The 21,859-nt window shown below is 38.1% G+C and overlaps 1 protein-coding gene across 9 annotated transcripts in view; it reads left to right on the top strand.

The window, feature by feature from the left end:
* pam (peptidylglycine alpha-amidating monooxygenase) overlaps positions 1 to 21,859 on the top strand; it is a 213,217-nt gene that overhangs the window by 36,611 nt on the left and 154,747 nt on the right. For 4 of the 9 annotated variants that reach the window (XM_008113968.3, XM_062972227.1, XM_008113970.3 and 1 more), the window contains exon 1: positions 15,150 to 15,291. The exons of 1 other annotated variant lie outside the window; for it this stretch is intronic. The gene's annotated coding sequence lies outside the window, so the exon portion shown is untranslated. Of the gene's footprint in view, positions 1 to 15,147; positions 15,292 to 21,859 lie in introns of those variants that run through there. 4 more of the 9 variants (XM_008113972.3, XM_008113969.3, XM_062972226.1 and 1 more) reach the window with 3 other exon arrangements.

Genomic DNA, 21,859 nt, shown 5'->3' with positions numbered 1-21,859 from the left:
CTTCCTGTCAGAGCAGTACCTATTGACATACAGTAGAGTCTCACTTATCCAAGACTCACTTATCCAAGCTTCTGGATTATCCAAGGCATTTTGGTAGTCAATGTTTTCAATATATCATGATATTTTGGTGCTAAATTTGTAAATACAGTAATTACAACATGACAATACTGTGTATTGAACTACTTTTTCTGTCAAATTTGTTGTATAACATGATGTTTTGGTGCTTAATTTGTAAAATCATAACCTAATTTGATGTTTAATAGGCTTTTCCTTAATCCCTCCTTATTATCCAAGATATTCACTTATCCAAGGTTCTGCCGGCCCGTTTAGCTTGGATAAGTGAGACTCTACTATACTAATGTTTGCATGTTTTCAAGCTGCTAGTTTGGCATAAGCTGGGGTGAATAGTAGGAGCTCACTCCACTCCCCAGATTTGAACCGCTGACCTTTCAGTCAGCAAGTTAAGCAACTCGCAGTTTAACCCACTGTTTCACTGGAGGCTTCTATGAGGTACAGTACGACCCCTTAATCAATATCCATGGGTTTACGTATTCAGCCTCCAAAAAAAGCTCCTCTGGAAGTATTTATGGGCTTCTCTAGCTCCTCCACTGAAATTCTGTGGCATGCCCTTGGGCCAAGCATAATCAAAACATAGGGTTAGCTTTATCCGTGGTTTCAGGTATTCATGGGCAGAGGGTTATATAGATACGATCTAGCAGTTTTGATTGCTTCCAAGTCTGAAAATATTCACTGAATTCATTCCAAATAAACCCACAACACCTCTCTGTAAGTACTTAATGTAGGTTAATGTCAGACCCCTGGCTGCTGGGCACCAATAACCGTACACGGAGGCCAAACTCTATCTAATATCTTTATTAAGGAAATATTTAAAAGCAATAAAAACAAGCGAAGAATATAGTTCAGAAGCAGACCTTTCAAATGAGGTCAAATATAGTCCAAAAATGTATTGTCCAATAAATGATATTAGAGTTCAAAGTTTTAATCCACTTGACCGAAACACACACTTTTGCCAAGCAATAGTGTGGGGAAATGTCAGAGTCTTAGAGTCCAATGAAGCTTGACAACAAGGCTGGAAATAAACTTGATTCTTGACTAGGTCCGTGACTAGAAACAAGGCAAACGTGGAGCGTGGAGCAGGGTCCGTGGTTAAACAGCAAGGCAAGGCAAAGGCTTGAAAGCTTGATCCGGGAAGCAAGGAACTGGGGTTACGAAGTCCACACACAATCTCTCTCCTGAAGCTGATCAATTGACTCCACAAAGAATCTCCCGCGTCAAACACCTATATTGGGTCTCGTTTTCCCGCCAACAAATCTCTTTCCCTAGAGAACAAGAAACGAAACCCAACTCTGTCCAGATGCAAGACTCCTTAGAATTTCCTAAGGGAAACAGGCCTAATCAGCCTGTTGTTTGGCAGCGATCCGTAAACTCCTCCGTTGGGCTTCTCTGACTCCCCTGTCTCTAGAATAAGATTCCTTCCTGGGAAACGGAGGGGAGTTCTGCCCAAGGCCTGTTTTACTGAATTCTTGAGGGCAAACATCAACATCCGGCAGGTGAAGAGACTCCGGCTCTTGTTGAAACGGCGAAAACCCTATGTTTATGTTGGATAAGTGAGACTCTACTGTATATGTCTAAATATTAAAGTAGAATTCAAACAATAAAAACACCTTCTTTGAAGTCCACAATCTTTATTTAGAAAAGGGTCAGGTACACAGCTGTCTGTAAAAGATTTATTCAACTCTGGAATCTGATGAGTAATCTCAGATACAGAATTTTGTGCTATAGTTATCACAGTTTCCCACTCATCCACACCCGCTCTCAATGATTTCCTCAACACCATTGTATTATGTGCTTTATGGCTTGAAAGAAAAACACTTAATGCTTAAAATTAAGCATTGAAGACAATATATATCCCCCCTTATGGCCTTTAGTTCTTTAAGACTTAAAATACTGAATTTAATTAATTTAATGTTAAGTCTTTCTGTGCAGAATAAAATATAATGTCTTCTCTGAAAACAAATTTTAGTTTGCAAGTTGAGTTAACTTAAGTAGTATTTTCAGATGAGACAGGAAACCTATACTTTGTCCACTCTAATATAATTTTTGTTTGTTTATTTATTCTCCCTCACTTTTCTTACAACATGAGACCAAAGCAACTCACAGCATAGATTAAAACAAAGTAACTTAAATATAATGATGGTAATGCAAAGTTAAGAACAATCAAATAAAGTTAAAATAACACTAATGAACACAATATACAAGTATTTGAAATTAAATAATACTTTGGGGGAGATAAAGCACGGAATAATAATAATAATAATAATAATAATAATAATAATAATAATAATAACAACTGTGGGACTTCCGAATCCAGACTGACAAAGTTCTGGAACACAACACACCAGACATCACAGTTGTGGAAAAGAACAAGGTTTGGATAATTGATGTTGCCATCCCAGGTGACAGTCGCATTGACGAAAAACAACAGGAAAAACTCAGCCACTATCAGGATCTCAAGATTGAACTTCAAAGACTCTGGCAGAAACCAGTGCAGGTGGTCCCGGTGGTGATGGGCACACTGGGTGCCGTGCCAAAAGATCTCAGCCGGCATTTGGAAACAATAGACATTGACAAAATTACGATCTGCCAACTGCAAAAGGCCACCCTGCTGGGATCTGCACACATCATCCGAAAATACATCACACAGTCCTAGACACTTGGGAAGTGTTCGACTTGTGGTTTTGTGAAATGAAATCCAGCATGTCTATCTTGTTTGCTGTGTCATACAACGTCGTTGTGTCAATAATAATAATAATAATAATACATTATAGGGGGCCAATTAAAGGATCCTTTTGCAACAACTAGTTAATTGCCAAAACAAGGGGGATTAGGCTAGTCTTCTGTACAATGGAGTTCCACAACCTGGGACCAGCTACTGAGAATATCCTCTCATGTGTCCTTCCCAGACATGTCTGTGGCAATGTTAGTGCTGAAAGGAGGTGCTCTCTGGAAGATCCTTATGCTTGGGCTGGCTCAGGAATCAAGTCTTGGAGCCAAGGTTGTAGTTCATAACCAATAGTTCAAACGTGGGAATCTGGAAGGAAAATGTATTTTTAAAAACATTGAAGCAATAGTTAACTGTAATATATACATTTAAAACATATATTTGTAATAGAAATGGCATTTATAAGCACACTGTTTTCCTCTAAAGCCAAGGGTGCCAATGCCATTAGAACAAAACCTGAGCTTGGAAGCTGTTGAGGATAAAATTAAGACAAGGCACATATATTACTTTGAGGTCCCCACAGAGAAAATGGAGAATTGTCATTTTCTCTTCCTTTTAATCATGTGCAACAGGGCATAGAATGCCTACCAGAAGTAGCATATGCAGATTATATAGACCGTGGGTATTAATAGAGAGAAGGTGAGATAAGGTTTTGTCTCAAGACATTTCTCTGCTGATAGGCACTCTAAGAAAACCAATGTCAGGAACCCTGCTAGGCTGTGTTGGCAGTATTGCTTCCTTTTAGAAATATGCTTGATTGCTTAGGAAATCTCTTAGGCCAGTTGGCTCTGCAATGATTCACCGATTTCTGTCAAGCAGAAGTAGGAATTTGTGGGTATGGATATTATATATTTTGTCCCCCAATAAATAATAGTGGGTTTTGATTTTGTAGTATCTGAGTATAAATGTTTTTCAGTGAAAGTGAAAATGTTGCTAAATGTAACTAGAGGAGGAATAGGTAACATGGTCCTTCACACCCAAAGATTTGGACTACAGTTCTTATTGTCCCTCACCACGTTTAGTGGTGCTGAGGGAAAGCTGAAATCCAAGATCAATAGAAGGTACTAGGATGACTTCTGTTTTACGGAGAGCTGTAGTAGGATGTATCCATTTGCTGCTTAATAGTCTGAGTCCAGACTATTTGAAAGACCATATCTCCCAATGAAAACCTGCCAAAAGCCTAAGGTCTACAGGGAAAGGAGTTCTCTTGGTTCCACCACCATCATAGACTCTCTTCTGAAATTCTCTGCTCACAAAGCTAGATGGTTTTTCTTTTGTCGGCAGATGGAGATGTTTTTGTTCAAGCAGGCTTTTTAATATGTAATTACTTTCCAGGGTGTGTGTTTATTTTTGTATTTTACTTTTGTATACTTTTAAACAAATTTCATACTGTTTCAATGAGATGATTGTGTTGTTAGGTTTAACTAATTTCATCTTTGAGCCGCCTTGGGTCCCACTCCAAGAGTAGTCAGCATATAAAATAAGCAAATAAATAAATTATGCTCCAAGGTGTTCTGGCATATTTGGTACAACCTGCAGCTTATCTTGACAGGTGCAGTTCTACTTTTAGCTATAGTTTCTACTTCTGGATATAATTGTGGGCAAACATCTCATTAAAGAGATGTAACTTACAATATGACTTATGGTATTTGGAACAACGTTAGAGGGTATTGTTTCCTGACAACTTGCTGCCTGGAATGAAATGTTAGATTCTACTTCATCATAATGTTCATGGGACCTTAAATGTGTAAATGTTGAAGAAGATTTTTCTTCATATGACGAACAGAAATTCTTTTTCATAATGTGTTAGGTGCTAGTACCATATCTGTGCTAAGAGCTGTCAACTAGAGGGTTGTGGATTAGCAGCAGAACACAACTTTGAGTCTCACTGTTCTAGAATCATGTAGTTTTTTAGTTGGGTGGTTTGTGGGCAGAACTATAAGTTGTTGTGATCTATTTATATCAGTTTCTGAGGCTGAAATAAGTCATTTGTCTGTACTGAAGAGGTTGTAAGCTCTAAAATAAACTTTTTTTTCCATCTCAGAAACTGGAATAGACAATTCTGTAATGTTCAGAGCCCAGTAAAATGTGTACATAGATCTATATTTTAAGTGGCTTGTAGTAAGTTTATAGCCATGAAGAGAACATTGGGTACTGCGGTATATATTTTTTGTGTGAAGATATGTATACCTCTTAGCTTTCTCTACCTAAGGTTTAATTTATCTTTTTTTGCATTGATTGGGTGCTTGCAACCCAAATGTGGCCCTTGGCCTAATTTATGTGAACAGCTGAGAGGGAGTGAAAAATAGCAAGAGACAGGCAGAGGCCCTTTCCACACAGCTGAATAAAATTTGACTTTATCTGCTTTGAACTGGAATATATGGCAGTATGGACTCAAATAACCCAGTTCAAAGCAGATATTGTGGTATTTTCTGCCTTGATATTCTGGGTTATATGGCTGTGTGGAAGGGCCCTGAGAGATACATAGTGAAGGAGAGAGAGATTAGAGAGGGTGAGAAGTATTCAGTGCAATGAATTTAGCCCTTTTTTTGGCATAACACATGATTAACTTTTTCCATAGATCAACAGACATTCTTAAGATAATGCTTTCTTACCCCAGCATAGAAAATAGAATAAATTAAAATTGTAGACCATGTATTTTGTTTAACTCTTTTAGGAGTGAATCATAAGAGAATTTATGTACAGCAAAGACTAGATTAACCAATGCATATGTGAAACTGTCATATTCATATTTTAATTTGCTACCAAATCAGAAATATGTAATTTGCCAATTTTTATAAACTTTATTAATTCCCATCTATGCTAATATGTATCATTAGTTATGTTAGAGAATCATGAACAAATTTGACAGGAATTAAATTAGAAATAAGATAGCAAATGTGGTTTTGCAAATGCATTTTTTATTTATTCGGATTTATGCATTTAGAAATGCTAATACTATAATGCTGATTTCATTATTGCCAGACTGTCTTTTAATAACATATAATTAGTGTTTAGTTTTCCACTTATACTCTCTTGACTTGTCTGGAATGATGAAAACTTCTTTGTTCTTGCCTGAAATGACATTTACCCATTTACTTGGAAAGTACTGATCTTAATCTATTGTTCGTCATGTTTTGCAAGATTAGAATGTTTGATATTTTCTAGTGAATGTGACTGTAATATACTCTTTCACAAAGAACAATTGACATTTCAGGTCAATTGTACTTTTAAATAGAGAGTTTTAATCTCAGTTTTTGTAGTTTGTTTTCATGCGAATCACATTTTGGACAAACTACCTGTAGACTCTGTAAATAATTTCCGCTTGCTTAAACACTAGACATTAATATAATATTCATGATTGTAATATTAAATTGATAGTATGTTTGAAAGTCATACTGCTAGAGTAAAATTAAGTTGTATTGGTATAATTGTAAAAATTAAACTGAGTATGAACCAAGTGTTTTTTGATACTTTTGACATTGGTTATTTTTCTTATCTATTAGGAAATTGTTCTCATCATAATAGTGATAATTTATTTATATGGCACCATCACTGTGTACATGATGGTTTACAAGTAAAAGAACAAACAGTTTTGTGTCCTCCGGCTTACAAACTAATTAAGATATGACACAAAAGGAAAAGGGAATGGCAGTGTGGGAAGGAATTAAGTTCAGCAGATATTGCCTCTTTTCTCACTTTAAGGCCAGGGCAGTGGCAGTTAGGATTGGGGGGGGGGGGGGTCAAAATTTACAAAAGTTGTAAGATTTTCTCTCAGTTTAATATTGTCTCATCCATTTCTACACCCGTCTCAATTTAGTAACAACATTTTATTCACCTTAAGAAATATTATTAATTTATGGTATTCATTTTCAAGAGGAAAAGTTTGCTTAATCCTGTTTTGAAATTCACAATGCTGAAAATAATGGTGAGAGAGCTACATAGCTTTAAAGTAGGCAAAGAAGCTATTTAAATATTTGCTATGTCTTGGCTCTGTCATAAGTTAAAACCGAGACTCTAGTAAGAAAAACAACCATCTCCTTTCAAGGACTTGGAAGAACAGCTATGAAGGAACTGGATAAGATCCTCAAGTGCAAAGATATATAATTGAATGCCAAAGATGGATTCATCCATGTGGTGGTATTTCTATTAATGGTTGTAAAAGCTGGACATTGAAGAAAACTTATAGGAGGATAATCATCTCATTTCAGTGAATGGCTTCAGTTGTCAGCAAGACAAATAACTGGGTCCAAAAACAAATCAATTCTAAATTCTCCAAACTGAAGAGAATCCAGAATGACTAAACTGAGACTACAGGACTTTGGACATATGAAATGGCATGACTAATTAGAAAAGATGATGAATCTTGGTAAAATGGAAGGCAGCTGTAACAAAATAAAATAAAAAGGACAGATGGATAGACCCAATCAAGGAAGCCATAGCTCTGAGTCTGCAAGACCTTAACAGAGCTGCTAATAATAGAGTGTCTTGGCGGGTTATTACTCATAGGATTTCCATAAGCCAAAGCAGACTTGACTGCAATTAATATCAGCAAATGTTAGAAGAAACCATACCTTGAAGCAGGAGCACATCATGGTAATAAAGACACATCTGTAATTAAGCATCTTTTCTAGTCTTTGCATCATCTTTATTAATAAGATTTTTGATGGCTGGTGGCTGAAAGGCATTTTTAAGCACATACAACTTCACCTTGACTTGTGTTCCTGATAAGGGAAGTTTCTCATTCAGTAATTGTCCACCCATCCTTCAGAAAAATATCAAAAAGCCATGTGGCGTCATGGACCTTTATGGACACACCTAGCTCTTTGGATGCGTAGTCTCGAAGTTTCAAGTGCGCATGTGCACAAATAGAGTACCCGCAGTCCCTGAGTTGCAAACATTCGACTTACAAACAACTCATAGTTAGGAATGGGGGTGAGAAAACGAAGTGAGAGAAATCTACCCTAGGAAGGGAATTTCACTCCTGAAAAAGTTATCACAGGGAAATGGTGTCTCCACTGAGGTTTTCTCACCAATCCTTGTTTCCACAACAAGCCAAATTTTTCAAAATCCAATTATCACAGGGACAGAAAGGGAGGTGAAATCTCCTGAACAGGGGCATAGATAGCAAAACAAACATCACAAGGATGTGTTAAACCCTTGTTTGCAATTTGGGGACTGCCTGTAGATATGTTGGGCGGGGGCTGAGTGCAGATTCAATACCAGAATTATTTGCTGCATTAAATTAATATGCATAGCACTGGAAGGACAATTAGTTGTTCCATGCAACTCTCTGGTAATATGATCGATTGTTCTAGTGAAACATTGTCACTACTCTTACTTTCTTTCAGTTTATCTTTGCTGTGTCTTAAGTTGGTTATGAACTGACCAAATATTGGATTATTTGTCTTCATTCTGGCTTTATGAGACACTGTGGACAGATTTCTGCAATTAAATATAGTAAAGGCCTGGCATCTTGAGTTATTGAAATATTTTGCAAGACCTGTTGCACAGCTTTTGAAAAACATATTCACAAATTGGTAGTTGTCTGAGTATGTTTTCTGACCAGGGAGTTCATTTATTGGTACGTTTTTGGCTATTTGTATAATTTTTTTTTCGTGTCAGGAGCAACCGGAGTTGCTTCTGGAGTGAGAGAATTGGCCGTCTGCAAGGACGTTGCCCAGGGAACGCCTGGATGTTTTGATGTTTTACCATCCTTGTGGGAAGCTTCTCTCATGTCCCCGCATGGAGCTGGAGCTGATAGAGGGAGCTCATCCGCACTCTCCCCGGGTGGGATTCGAACCTGGCAGCCTTCAGGTCAGCAACCCAACCTTCAAGTCGCGAGGCTTTTATCCCCTAGGCCATCGGAGGCTCCATTTTTATAATTGAAAATTCTACCTTTTCTTTGTTTGCTTTTATATTTTGTAATTTGGGTGGAAACTATCCTCTTTCACATTAATTTCTCAAGAGGAGTGTTATAGGAAGAAACTGTAAAAATAATCTTATATCTTTTTCAGTCAGGCCACTAGTTTAATATGTGGTGATGATGCTATAGATGTCATGTATCCAGTTTTCAGCAAAACATTTGATAAAATCTTATCTAATATTTTGATTGCAAAATGATTAAAGGGAGAGTGGACAGTGGCACTGTCAGATAGTCCCATACTTGGTTGAAAAAGTGCTCAAAAAGTGATCATTAGGTACTGAATTTCAAACTGTAAGGTGGTCTTGGAATGACAGCACTGGAAGAGACTAAAAGGCTGATCCAGTCTTTTTTATACAGGAATACACAACCAAAGTGGTGACTGGAGGCAAAAGGTTTCAGTTTTTGTAGGCTTTGGGATAAGAGGGTATTGTATGTGTTGCAATAAATCCAAGTGTAAACCTAAAGTTCATTCCATTGTTGACACAGAACTTTAAAATAGAAAAAAAAAATACATTGTGGTGGATGGTCTCAACTTCCACATGAAAGCAACGTTGGCAGAAGACTCAAGGCAGATCTAATGGCATGGGCTAGAGTTTATTTGAAGGCTTACTCCTTTCCATTGCAAAGCAAGCAGCATAGAAATCATTTTTGCTGCTAATATTGCATATGTAAGGGACTGTCTAGCAAAGCTATTTTGAGTGGTCAGAGGACTATTTGCATGGCGTTTTGCAGATAAAGTAACTCAGATACGACTTGGATGCCGTAGTTGATATAGTTCCAGCTGATGTAACCAATATTTTTCAGTTTGTACAGCTTGAGGCTGTACAAACTGAAAAAGGAGATGTTAGGATTACCATATGTTTTCTAGATCCTTGCCCTCTCTGGCTGATCAAACAAGCCAGAAAGAACTGGCAGAATGGGCGAAAGGAGTAGTCAGTGCCTTCTTACAACAAGGCAGAGTTCCAACTTGCTAGAGGCAGTTGTGAAGCCGTTATTGAAAAGGCCATTCTTGAATGGCTAGCTATCAGCCAACCTTCCAATCAGAGGCAAAGTTGATGGCCTCCCAACTAGCAGAGCTCGAACACTGTTTCCATCCTAAATATCTTGGTGTCACCTTAGACTGAACATATAGGAAACACTGCATGAACACCAAGCACAAGGAGCCCCCAGATGGCGTAGTGGACTAAGTGACTTGAAGGTTGGGTTGCTGACCTGAAAGCTGCCAGGTTCGAATCCCACCTGGGGAGAGTGTGGATGAGCTCCCACTATCAGCTCCAGCTCCATGCGGGGACATGAGAGAAGCCTCCCACAAGGATGGTAAAAACATCAAAACATCTGGGCGTCCCCTGGGCAACGTCCTTGCAGACGGCCAATTCTCTCACTCCAGAAGCAACTCCGGTTGCTCCTGACACGAAGAAAAAAAAAACAAGCACAAAGTAACTGCACGCAATAACATTCTGCGGAAACTGACTGGCAGTGCATGGGGTGCAGACCCACAAGTAATACTGTAAGAACATCAGCCTGGCCTTGTCTTTCTCAACTGCAGAGTACGCCTGTCCTGTTTGGCAGAAGTCTGCCCATGCGAAGCAGGTGGACATAGCACTGAACAAAACATGTAGAATAATCACAGGATGCCTTAAACCTACACCTGTTGATAAACTCTATAAGCTAGCTGGCATTGCCCCTCCTGACGTGTGATGGGAAGTTGCTGCTAACTGTGAGAGAAATAAGGTCGAACATTGTGAAAGCAGTGCATGACTATCAGCCTCCTCCCACCAGACTCAAACCAAGGAAGGGCTTCATGAGAACCACCACTCCTCTTGATGTTCCCCCAGCAACAGCAAGGGTGTCCCTCTGGGCAGCTAAACCAGGCAATCCCAACTAGATGGCCCCCCATGAGGGTCTGCCTTCAGAGGCAAACCAAGAATGGGCAATTTGGAAGTCCCTAAACAGACTAAGAAGCGGAGTGGGCAGATCAAAAGACAACCTGGGAAGATGGCTCTACCTGGAGGAATCCTCCACCTTGTGTGACTGTGGAGCAGAACAAACAACTCTTCATATGCATGCTTGCCCACAATGCCCTACCTCATGCACGGAGGAGGAGTTGTTTAAAGCTACGGACAATGCAATTGCTGTTGCCCACTTTTGGTTCAAAACTATTTAGCTGTTTGTGATTCCTTTATTTTATCACTTTTAAACTTATTTATTATGCAATGCTTTTGATACGAAATAAATAAACTAGCAGCCAGTGTCCAACCTTACATTTGAGGGCAAGCATGTGGTGACCTCCCAACCCCAGAGGTTTCTGGATGAAATAGATTATCTAGAGCAGAGGTATCAAACATGTGGTCCCCCAGATGTTTGGTCCTCCAACTCCCAGAATCCAGTGGTCAGGAATTCTGATGGGTGCTTTGATCCATTTTAATCTGGTTTCAGACCTGGCTATGAAACAGAGACTGCTTTAGTTGCCTTGGTAGATGATCTACAAACTCAAGAGGGTGAAACTGGAGTATTCCTGTTTGACTTCCTAGCTGTCAGCCTGTGGCATCCTTCAAGGCTCTGTTTTGTTCCACATATTATTTAACATATACATGAAATTGGGAGAAGTGATCCTGAGTTCTTGTGTGCATTGTCAACTTATATGCCGATTACACTCAACTCTTCTCGTTCTCTCTATCCCAAGCTAAAGAGACTGTTCTGGTCCTAAACCAGTGCCTAAAGTTGTAGACGAGATGTGGAAAAAGAAATTGAAACTTAATCCATGCAAGATGGAGGTTCCCCTGATGGGTCGGAAGGCAGATTAGGAGCAGCCTCTTTTAGATGGAATTACATTTCCTCTGAAGACATAGTTTGAGTGTATTCCTGGACTAAGCATTGAATCTAGAAGTCCAGGTTTCTGCAGCAGCTAGGAGTACCCTTTCAAATTTAAGACTCGTGTGCCAATAGGGCCCTTTACTTGAAATGCTGGATCTCGCCATGGTGGTACATGTCTTTAAAGAGTGTTCAGAAACTGCTACTTGTTCCAAGAGCTGTGGCCAAATTATTAAATGGGGTTGACTACAGGGAGCTCACAACTCCCGTATTGCAACAGCTCCAGTTAGTGTCTGGACACAATTCAGGTGATCGTTATATGTTCAGATGTAGGCTGTTTGTATCTTAAGCACTTTATATGTTTTAAGCTCTGTATACTGTTTTATTAATTAATGCTCAACTGTTTTAAATGTACTATGTTTTATTTTATTGAATTATGTTATTGACATTGAATTTTGCCAGATTTTGTAAGCCGCCTTAAGTCCCCTTGGGTGAGAAAGGCGGGGTAGAAATGCTGTAAATAAATAAATAACTCACTGTACAAGCTGGCCAAGAGGGCACATTTTTCAGTCTCACCACCATCACAAGCACGGAGCATGAGAAAGGGCCTTTTCATTGGCTGATCCTGAGCTCTGGAATTTCCTTCCCAGGGAGGCCAGAATGACCCCTTACTGTTGTCCTTCCAGTAGCAGCAGTTCTTGTTTATTCAGGAAGGCTGTTAAAACAGATTTTAAAAAAGGGTCGGGTGTGCTATGTGGTTTTTTGTTTGGCAGATTATATCTCATTCATTTTAATTTAATTTAAACTGCATTATGTTAACTATTTTAACAGTGTAACATTTTATTCTAATATTTATATTTTGTAGGTTTTTATTTGTATTTGAGCTGGTAAGCCATTTTTGATCTTGGTCCTGAGATAAATGAAAGTACATATAAACACAATCATAAAAAAATAAGTATAACTATTTACCCTAATTCAAATCTTATTAATTTCAATGGATTTTCTTAAATATGACTGTGTTAGGAACAGTTGTTGTTGTTGTGGTGGTGTGCCTTCAAGTCTTCCAACTTATGGTAACCCTAAGATGAACCAATCATGGGGCAAGATATAGTGAGAGAGGCTGAGGTATGATTAATGAGGCCTAAGTCTTTCAGGTATATACTTTCTTATATATAAATCTAGCTTGCCATAGTAGTGGAGTAACCAGCTATAGGGTTTGCAATAATGAGAAAACTACTGAAATATACAAGTGCATTATTAATGATGAGTACACTGGTGTATTACTTTTGCTTTTACACATTTCTCTGCAACCAATCAAATATTTGACATTGAATAAACAAAGATTTCTGCAGAAACAAATGGTTTTTGTATATCCACTCTCTCTTATTGCATTAATGCAACTTTTCCAGTAAATACTTGTCCCCTGAGAGAATAAAAAGGTAGCTAATTGTCATAATCACTTCTTTCTCTCTCCCAGGTGGGGAAAAGCTTATTGATCATGGTAACTGTTTTAGTCACTAATTGCTCTAATACATTAAATAATACTAATGGCATTTGCAATTTGAAGCTCCCTTATGCACTACTACTAGTAGTAAATAGAGGCTCAAAGATAAAACAGGATTTAAATATCTGATTGAAAAAAATCTCAAACAAGAACTACTCTTCTTCAAAATGATTATTTCTCCTATAATGTAAAAAGAATATGGCTTACTGGACATAAAAGTCAGTGTTTATTAATAATGATATTTTCCAAGATGTAACTGTTTCCTATCAGTCTGTTGTGATATCTCATCCTATTGATTAATCAACCGTGTAAATAAAAGACTCATTCCTGGTATATAGTCTTCCTCATGCAGTAGTGGCTTCCCTCCATTTAGCTCAAGGAAGGGGGAACCTTGCATGCCCATAGGCCAATTTTGCATGCTTCTAAAAATAAAGTACCTTCCTGATGTGTATTTCTTTAGCTTTATCACATTTGAACTGATCCATGCCATCCTAGCAGGGGCTCTAAATTTTAGACATGACTCATTATTAATGAAATAATCATGGCTGGGGAATAATCCTTAAGAACAGAGGAGATAAAAATCACTATTTTTGCTCTGTTAGTAAATTAAAACATTCACTGCAAGGTCTTCATCAAAGAGAGCTAACTTACTTGCCTTTTTTTTGAATTCTAGAGAAAATAGGCTCTGTAAAGAGATGGATAGTCCATTCCAGTCTAAACATATTTTCCATCTATTGGACCCCCTTTTCTTGGAAAGTGTGGGAGGGAGAGAATACAGTGATAGTACATTGGTGAAGAGAGGTATGATAAAGAACAGCAATAGTTGATGGACAGAAGGTATTGTGTGGCCAGAACAGCTCTAAAGACAAACAAATTGCAGATGTCACCCTATGCCACTAATTAACTTCAGTGTACTATTCATCCTACACAGTGTATTTCTACTTATATATTCCATGCAGCCTGAAATCCTTCTTAAGAGCGTATCATGTGTATTTCTTTTCCATCTCAGTCTGCTTCCAGATGGCTAGCATTCTAAAGAACTATATTTCAGCAATCACCAAGAGGTTCAACCTTATAGAGTAGTTCTACAGTAGGTGTTTCTATGCCATCTGGGCAGTTCACTTATTCTCTGTTCTTGGGCATTTATACATGAACAATAGTTACTCAGAATACCTTAGCACTAAAGGAGCGGTGCTGAAAATGTGGGTGCAACAAGTTAAGGCATGAGAGCAGAATATGCTTTTTTTCAGGGGAATTGAACATACCTTAAACAGTATATCTTTTCTTAAAGAGAACCTGCAAAGAAATATGTTCTTTGTGTACTAGTAATTCTCAAACTTTTGCATAGTTAGATTAAATAAAGGAATTCAGACACAAGACAACCATTTGTTGTGATACATGACAGACAGAAGATCCTGTAAAAAATTTGGCTCCATAAATCTGACTATACGAGCTTCTCTTGTTCATGTTACTCTGCCATTACGGATGTCTCACTCATCGCTTTGACCTGTGTCCTTTTAAGAGATACATTGTCAAGCACTCAAGGCAACAGATGTATGGGAAGATAAATGACAACCACACAGAAGCATTTTTATTGTTTACTTGACTACAGGTGGCCTTTACATCAGTGCTTCCCCCTTCTTTTCTAAGTTAGTGTCCAGCTTGCTAAAGACGTCCTTTCTTAAGCGGCCAAAAAAAAAAAGCAAAACAAAACTTGATCTTAGTCTAGCAATACAGATAGGCCTAATGAAGAGCCTTAGGAATCCCTATGAAATGTCTAAGTGGTAGTATCATTCCTTGCTCTGGTTGCTCCTGACACACACACACAAAAATCCTTGCTTTGTAAGTTATGAGGAGCTTGCGGATTTCAGGAGGGTGTCGGTGATGGATCCAGGTGATGACACTTGTTGTTCAAAGTCGCATCTGCATTAATAGATCCAGAAGTCATTGAACTCTCGATATTGGTGCTGCATCTCTAACAACCTTCATTTCCTACTTAGCAAATCGAAACCCAGTAGCCAGAGCCCCGGGAAGTTGTTAAAGCAATTAAAGGCTTCTGTCCCTCAGCACATTGCTTGGTTACCATGGCATCCCTTGCCTCCAAGCCTTTTACAGATGATGTCAGTATGCATAACGGGGGTTATTCACAGCATCTACGTGAAGATGATTCACCCTTCCTGAAAAATCATAAGCCTTTGCTCAGATGCACTTCTACTTAGCACTGTGTGAGACATGTAGGTGTGCGAGGTAAGTGTCCTTATTTCATATCAAATAATGCTAAAATAGCAGCACTCTGTATGAATGGAATTGCTCTTCCCTTCCTTGCAAAGCTTTATAGGATTAAACAACACCTTTTACTTCAATTAAATAAGTGCAAAGCAACTTTAGGCAGACGATGGGTGATTTGCCGTAAAGCAGGTCTCATAGCCCACCACAGCTCATTATTTTGGCGAAAATACAAGAATATCCTCCATCTGAACAGTGTTCATTTTAAGACAGTAGGTGTCGTCTTGAGTATTGTAATCGTTAATCGAGGGTTTCAATATGTATGAAAATAAAGGAAGTTCCATCTTTTGTAGTATATCTTAGGTTTTAAATATAAAAGCATGTTATTCCACGTTTATATTGTATTCTGTCATTTAAAGACTTGAATACTTTGTTGTGGGTTAGAAGAAGGCTGGTGCAACGTACAGTTAAGGGAATGTTACAAGCTGGCAAGTCAGTGATTCAGTTGTCTGCTCTGATGCAGGGAAAGCTCTGTTTCCACCCTCTTGGCCTGTTTTCAGCAATAGTTATAAAGCTTGCTGAAAATTTGACGTAATTCATGAACTTTGGGAAGGTGACTTCAAACATATAATGACAATTTATTGGCAAGGCTGATAGGATTGTAAACAGTCACTTCATAGTTCTGTGTGGTGCATGAAATTGGATCAAGATAAAAAATGAGGATCAAGATAAAAATGATTACATAATGTTTATAATACAGAATAATAAAGTATGTTTTTTTTACATATATCTCATGGCAAGTCTAGGCAATGTATGCTGGTATTGTATTTTTGAAGTTTCATTGGTTTGTAATTTGAATCCCATTGTGAGCAAAAGGCAAAATCTAAAAAGCAATAATGAATGCATGAATAACTAAAGAATTTTGTGAACTTAGATTCAAGATTGATGATCTGTTATTACATTTCATTGTGGGCATTGACAAGTGCTGAAATGTTTTCAATTTAGTATGCAGCTGTTTGTAATCTGTTTTTCAAGAAGTAGAGTCTCGTCCAACGTAAACGGGCCGGCAGAACGTTGGATAAGCGAATATGTTGGATAATAAGGAGAGATTAAGAAAAAGCCTATTAAACATCAAAATAGGTTATAATTTTACAAATTAAGCACCAAAACATCATGTTATACAACAAATTTGATAGAAAAAGTAGTTCAATATGCAGTAAGGTTATGTTGTAATTACTGTATTTACAAATTTAGCACCAAAATATCATGATATATTGAAAACATTGACTACAAGAATGTGTTGGATAATCCAGAACGTTGGATAAGCGAGTGTTGGATAAGTGAGACTCTACTGTAGATCCCATTATCCTGACTGTTGTCTTATACCCAACTGCTCTGGGGTAAACAAAAACTAGCCATTACTATGGAACTCAATGACAGTAACTTGAAATGGGTGGTAAGATCATGATGAGAAAAACCCCCAACTTTTTAAAGTAGGCTTGATCAAGCAAAATTGCATCTAAAATGAATTACTATATGAGGGGAAGTCATAGGGAGGAGGGAGCAAGCTTGTTTTCTGTTGTCCTGGAGACTAGGACACAGAACAGTAGGTTTAAACTACAGGAAAGGAAATTCTACCTGAACATTAGGAAGAACTTCTTCATAAGTTAGGGACCTTTTGCTCCAAAGTGTGGTGGAACCTCCTTTGAAGGTTTTTAAGCAGAGGCTGCATGGCCATCTGTCGGGGGTGCTTTGAATTAGATTTTCCTGCTTCTTGGCAGGAGCTTGGACTGGATGGCCCATGAGGTCTCTTCCAACTCTATGATTCTATTAATATTAACCAAAAGATATGAATTGGGGTGCAGGTATTAAAATTTCCCAACTTTATAACCTGCAAATGTGTTAGTTCCAACACCGTAGGATTCCTACCCTATGACTATGCTGGCTGAACCAAAATTATTTGATTCAATTTCTCTAAAGGTCCCAACAGCATACCTGGAAGTGAGGGAATGCTGGGAATTTCAGCTTATCAGCACCATGAGGGGAAACTGTTTCCACTCCTGCATTAAACATTGCGCCATATCCTCACTGACCTTTTGTATGATCCTGAATATCTCCAAATCATGCGCTTACAGATTTGTTCCCCTTATTCTCTCCATACGTGTTAATAGGCATGTTGTCTTTCACTAATAGGGTTTGGATGCAAATAAATCAGAAGTGGGCTTTTGTATGTGTATCCTTTTAAAATTCAAACAAGTTAGTCATGGGCAAATAAGATTCCTTCAAGACACTACCACTTGTTTATCCCAGTACTCAGTAAGCACTTCAGATTTTGTTTTGTTGTGAATATTAGTGAGGCAGATGGAACCATGACTCCAGGATTAGACCATGAAATCTTCTGAAAGAGAGAAAGGCTGTTCTGGCCACAAAATATCTTGCATTTGAGCTATGTCGATTCTGACTGTTGTTTTATACCCAACTGCTCTGAAGTAAACAAAACCTAACCATTACTGTGGAATTCAATGACAGTAACTTGAAAGGGGAGATAAGATCACGATAAGAAAGAACCCCCACTTTTTAAAGTAGGTTTGATCAAGCAAAATTGCAGTTTGAATGAATTAATTTCTCACAGTCCTGTTTCTTATATTGGATTGGCACTACACTGAGGCAGAACAAGGATAATTTGGTTGTCTTCTGTCCTTCTTGGGTGTCCCTATTCACCTTCTTGTATTCCTGCACTCCCAAGTATTTGGGACAGGATGCCCATCAGGGGAGGTTTGCCCAACTGTCTTCATTTTCTTCAAGTTAGGAAAAACCTGCATTCTGGGTCAGGAGTTAGACTTTCCCCTGACTTAGCTTAAGCCAAGACAAGACCACATTAAAGCATGTAACCACTACAGAGGTGATCCAGTTACACACTGACCTAAGTGTGTCGGTGTAGATGAGCCGTTATACTGCTTGCTAAAATTTTAATCTAATATTTTGTGGAAGCATTACTTCTGCCTCTGCTGTTGAAGAATTAGAAGGCATGGGACCAGACAAAACTAAAAGAGCCTTACAGGTTTTCATTGTCAACCCTGAATAGGACTGACAGGTTTTTTTTTTCTAGAGCATCTGCTGTGTTTCAAATATAATGGTCAACAGATCCCATAATTCATGACTATCAGCTAGGTTGGCTGGGTCTGGTGGGAATTGTAGACCAAAACATCTGGAGAATGTCTATGGCTGCTGCTCCTGCTGTACAGTATGACTTCTTAAACTTTTTCTACTTGTGACCCCTTTCTGCCCAATAAGTTTTTACATGACCCCGGGTATATAGATATATAAAATAGGTATAAAATCAAACATTTAATAATAATCAGCATTTTCAAGGCTTGCTAAACAGTGCTCGCATTGTGCAGAAGCGAATTGATGTAAGTCGCTTCTGGTGTGAGAGAATCGGCCATCTTCAAAGACGTTGCCCAGGGGACGCCTGGATGTGTTGCCATCCTGCAGGGGGCTTCTCTGGGAAGCTAGGACTGACAGACGGAACTCACCCCATCTCACGGATTCAAACCGCCAACCTACAAGTCAGCAGTTCAGCTATCACAAGCTTCCCAGAAAGCCCCCTGCAGGATGGCAACACATCCGGGCATCCCCTGGGCAACGTCTTTGAAGATGGCCGATTCTCTCACACCAGAAGCGACTTACCTCAATTCGCTTCTGCACAATTGCTTTCCCTTTTCGTGGAATACCACTGAAGCATTTCTGCAGAATCCACTACAAACATTGCACATTGTTGCTAAAAGATTCATGTAAATAGGTGGTGTTTGGAAGCAACTTACTGTTGCCAAATTTATTGTCACCGTAACATTGAGGTAAGGAGACCCCATTTGAAGTCAGGACAGACAGTTTAAGAAGCATTGCTCTAGAGCACTAGCATAATGAGAGGACCACTTGTTTAATACTTTAATACTTGGCTCTACATAGAAATGCTACCAAGTACCATTTGACATTTCAAGACTTTATTGACCTTATTTTCTTCCCTTTTGTATGGATGTATATACCCTTTATGCATATGACAAGTTGGATTATAATTCACAAAGAAAGGCTTGTACTACAATAAATCTGCATCTGAACGTCAACTTAATTTGAGTCTCAGTCTGCTAGCCATAAGACATGTGGCTAGAGAACTCTCTTCTTCTGGCAATCCTCTTGGCAAAGTGAAGGATCTGCTAAAAAGTGTGGAAGGGGAGAGGGATCTTGGCCACTTTTGGTGCTGTGGTCTGTTTTACAATGGGCATCATTGACATTCACATCCCAGCATGTAACCTCCACATGTTATCTCCAAAGCTCTTAACTGATGGCCCACTCCTAATCAAAGTCTAATTATAACATTACCTTTATATATATATTGTCCCTAACCCTATTGTTCATATATTTTGTTCTGTGCTGTTCATACGTATTGGTCTTAACATTAGCTTCCTTGTTTATCCTTTTAAACAAGGCTTGCAAATACATTATAGTTGCTTCTCATTCTGCAGCTTGTTAGCATAGACATAGATTAAATCTTCTAGCTCATTAAGAAAACCCTCTTCTCAACATCTGTCTTATTTCTAATAGATTTATTACTAAGAGGAGGATGTTTAGCTTTTATAATCAATCGAGGTCCTTCACTCACATGTGTACTAGTTCTACAACTGGAAAAGAATCCTTCTCAGATTATTTTTTAAAAACCCAAGGAACTCAATCTTATCCTCTAAAAGACTTTAAGCATTAAATGTCACACAAATGTCAGCAAACCTGCATACGTTTAAAAGAGAAAGATGTACATAAAGTACTTCACTGAGTCAGGGTTATCACTGAATAGTTTGTTTGTTTAGGTATTAAAATAGCATGTTATGGATATATCCCAAAGCACTACACAATATTAATCATGTTAATTTTCTTGAAAACTGTTCCTCGGCAGTAAATGTCAGGTTCCAACAATTCTTGGTACAGGCATTTCAAATAATGAGTGTGAATATCAGGAAGTTTTTTTTTTGACACTCTTAAGGACCTGTTTATTACACGCTAGACCAGGGGTCCCCAAACTAAGGCCTGGCCCCTGCCCTCAGTTTTATAATATAATGTTTTTATATAAGTTTTAATAATATAATATATTGTATATACATATAATATTGATAATAATATTACCATGTTATACAATGTAATACTAATAATACCATATAATAATATTAATTATATGTTATATATTACATATAATATTACAGTATTGTGGTATAGTTCAATATGATGATATATAATGCTAATATTGTGCTATGCTAATAATATAATATATTGTATGTACATACAGCTGCTCCGAGTCCCCTTCGGGGAGGGACGGGATATAAATGTAGTAAATAAATGTAGTAAATGAATAAATAAATAATTTTTGACTTAGGCTCGCCCAAGTCTGATATGACTTGAAGGCAACAACAACAATAACAACAACAACAATCCTAATGAACTTGACTATCTCATTGGCTAGAAGCAGGCCCACACTTCCCATTGAAATCTTGATAGGCTTTTGTTGGTTAAAATTGTTGTCATTTTTAAATATTGTATTGTTCTTTCGTTGTTGTTGTTGTTGTTGTTGTTTTGCATTACAAATAAGACATTTGCAGTGTGCATAGGAATTTGTTGGATTTTTTTTTCAAATGATAATTTGGCCCCTCCACAGTCTGAAGGATTGTGGACCGGCCCTCTGCTTTAAAAGTTTGAGGACCCCTGCGCTAGACTATGCATAAGGAAAAACATATACTGTATATACTTGTGGATGTCAGCAACCCTGGATTGACTCATGCTTGCAAGGTTTGAGAGATCTGTAGAGAAACTACGAGGCCTCACAAAGCTTATACAGAAAGCCCCTATTAAAAATGGTTGCTGCCATCCTACTCCACCGCCAGTGCCCACAATAATGGTTCAGGTGCATTCTTTGGGCACCCTTTCATTCCTACTCAATGCAATTTGGGCTTTGAAAGAAGGCAAGGAAAAAGAGAGGACTGTCTTTCTTTCTTTGGTTTGGTCAATGGAAGGGTAATGGGTTAAAAGTTTTGCTTGCATGCCTCACCACACCAAGAGTAGCTTACCACCACCACCTCTTTGCACTGCACCCCTTTGCTCTTCTCCCCTTCCTTGTGTTCCAGGCTTCATTTTCATTCTTTCTCCTTATTTATATTACTTTCCCAATTCGTATTTGTACAGATGGAGACATCTTAAAATGAGCAATGCCGTTTATAGCCGCCCCCCAAATTGGTACCTCTGTTGATCCCCTCCTTATCTTTACCTCTTCCTGAGTGGGTACCTCTATGCATTTTTTAAAGAAAAGGAAAATATTTGTTTGTTACATGCATCTAATTTTCCTCCTTGACTTATTTATGGTTTATAGAAAAATCCATAATTTTGACCTTCAAAACCTACTCTCATATGTAGGGTCAACTTATACATGAGTATATATGGTAGATAAAGAATCTAAAATCTTTAGTTGGAATATGTGTGCATTGATTTTAATGGAATGTTTAATATCCATGATATTTAATTCTATTTTAATGTTTATATGTTTGTAAAT

Source organism: Anolis carolinensis, chromosome 2 (genome assembly GCF_035594765.1).
Source record: "Anolis carolinensis isolate JA03-04 chromosome 2, rAnoCar3.1.pri, whole genome shotgun sequence".
Lineage (NCBI taxonomy): Eukaryota > Metazoa > Chordata > Lepidosauria > Squamata > Dactyloidae > Anolis > Anolis carolinensis.
Note: the sequence above shows the minus strand (reverse complement) of the source record. Positions and strands in the feature narration are given on the sequence as shown.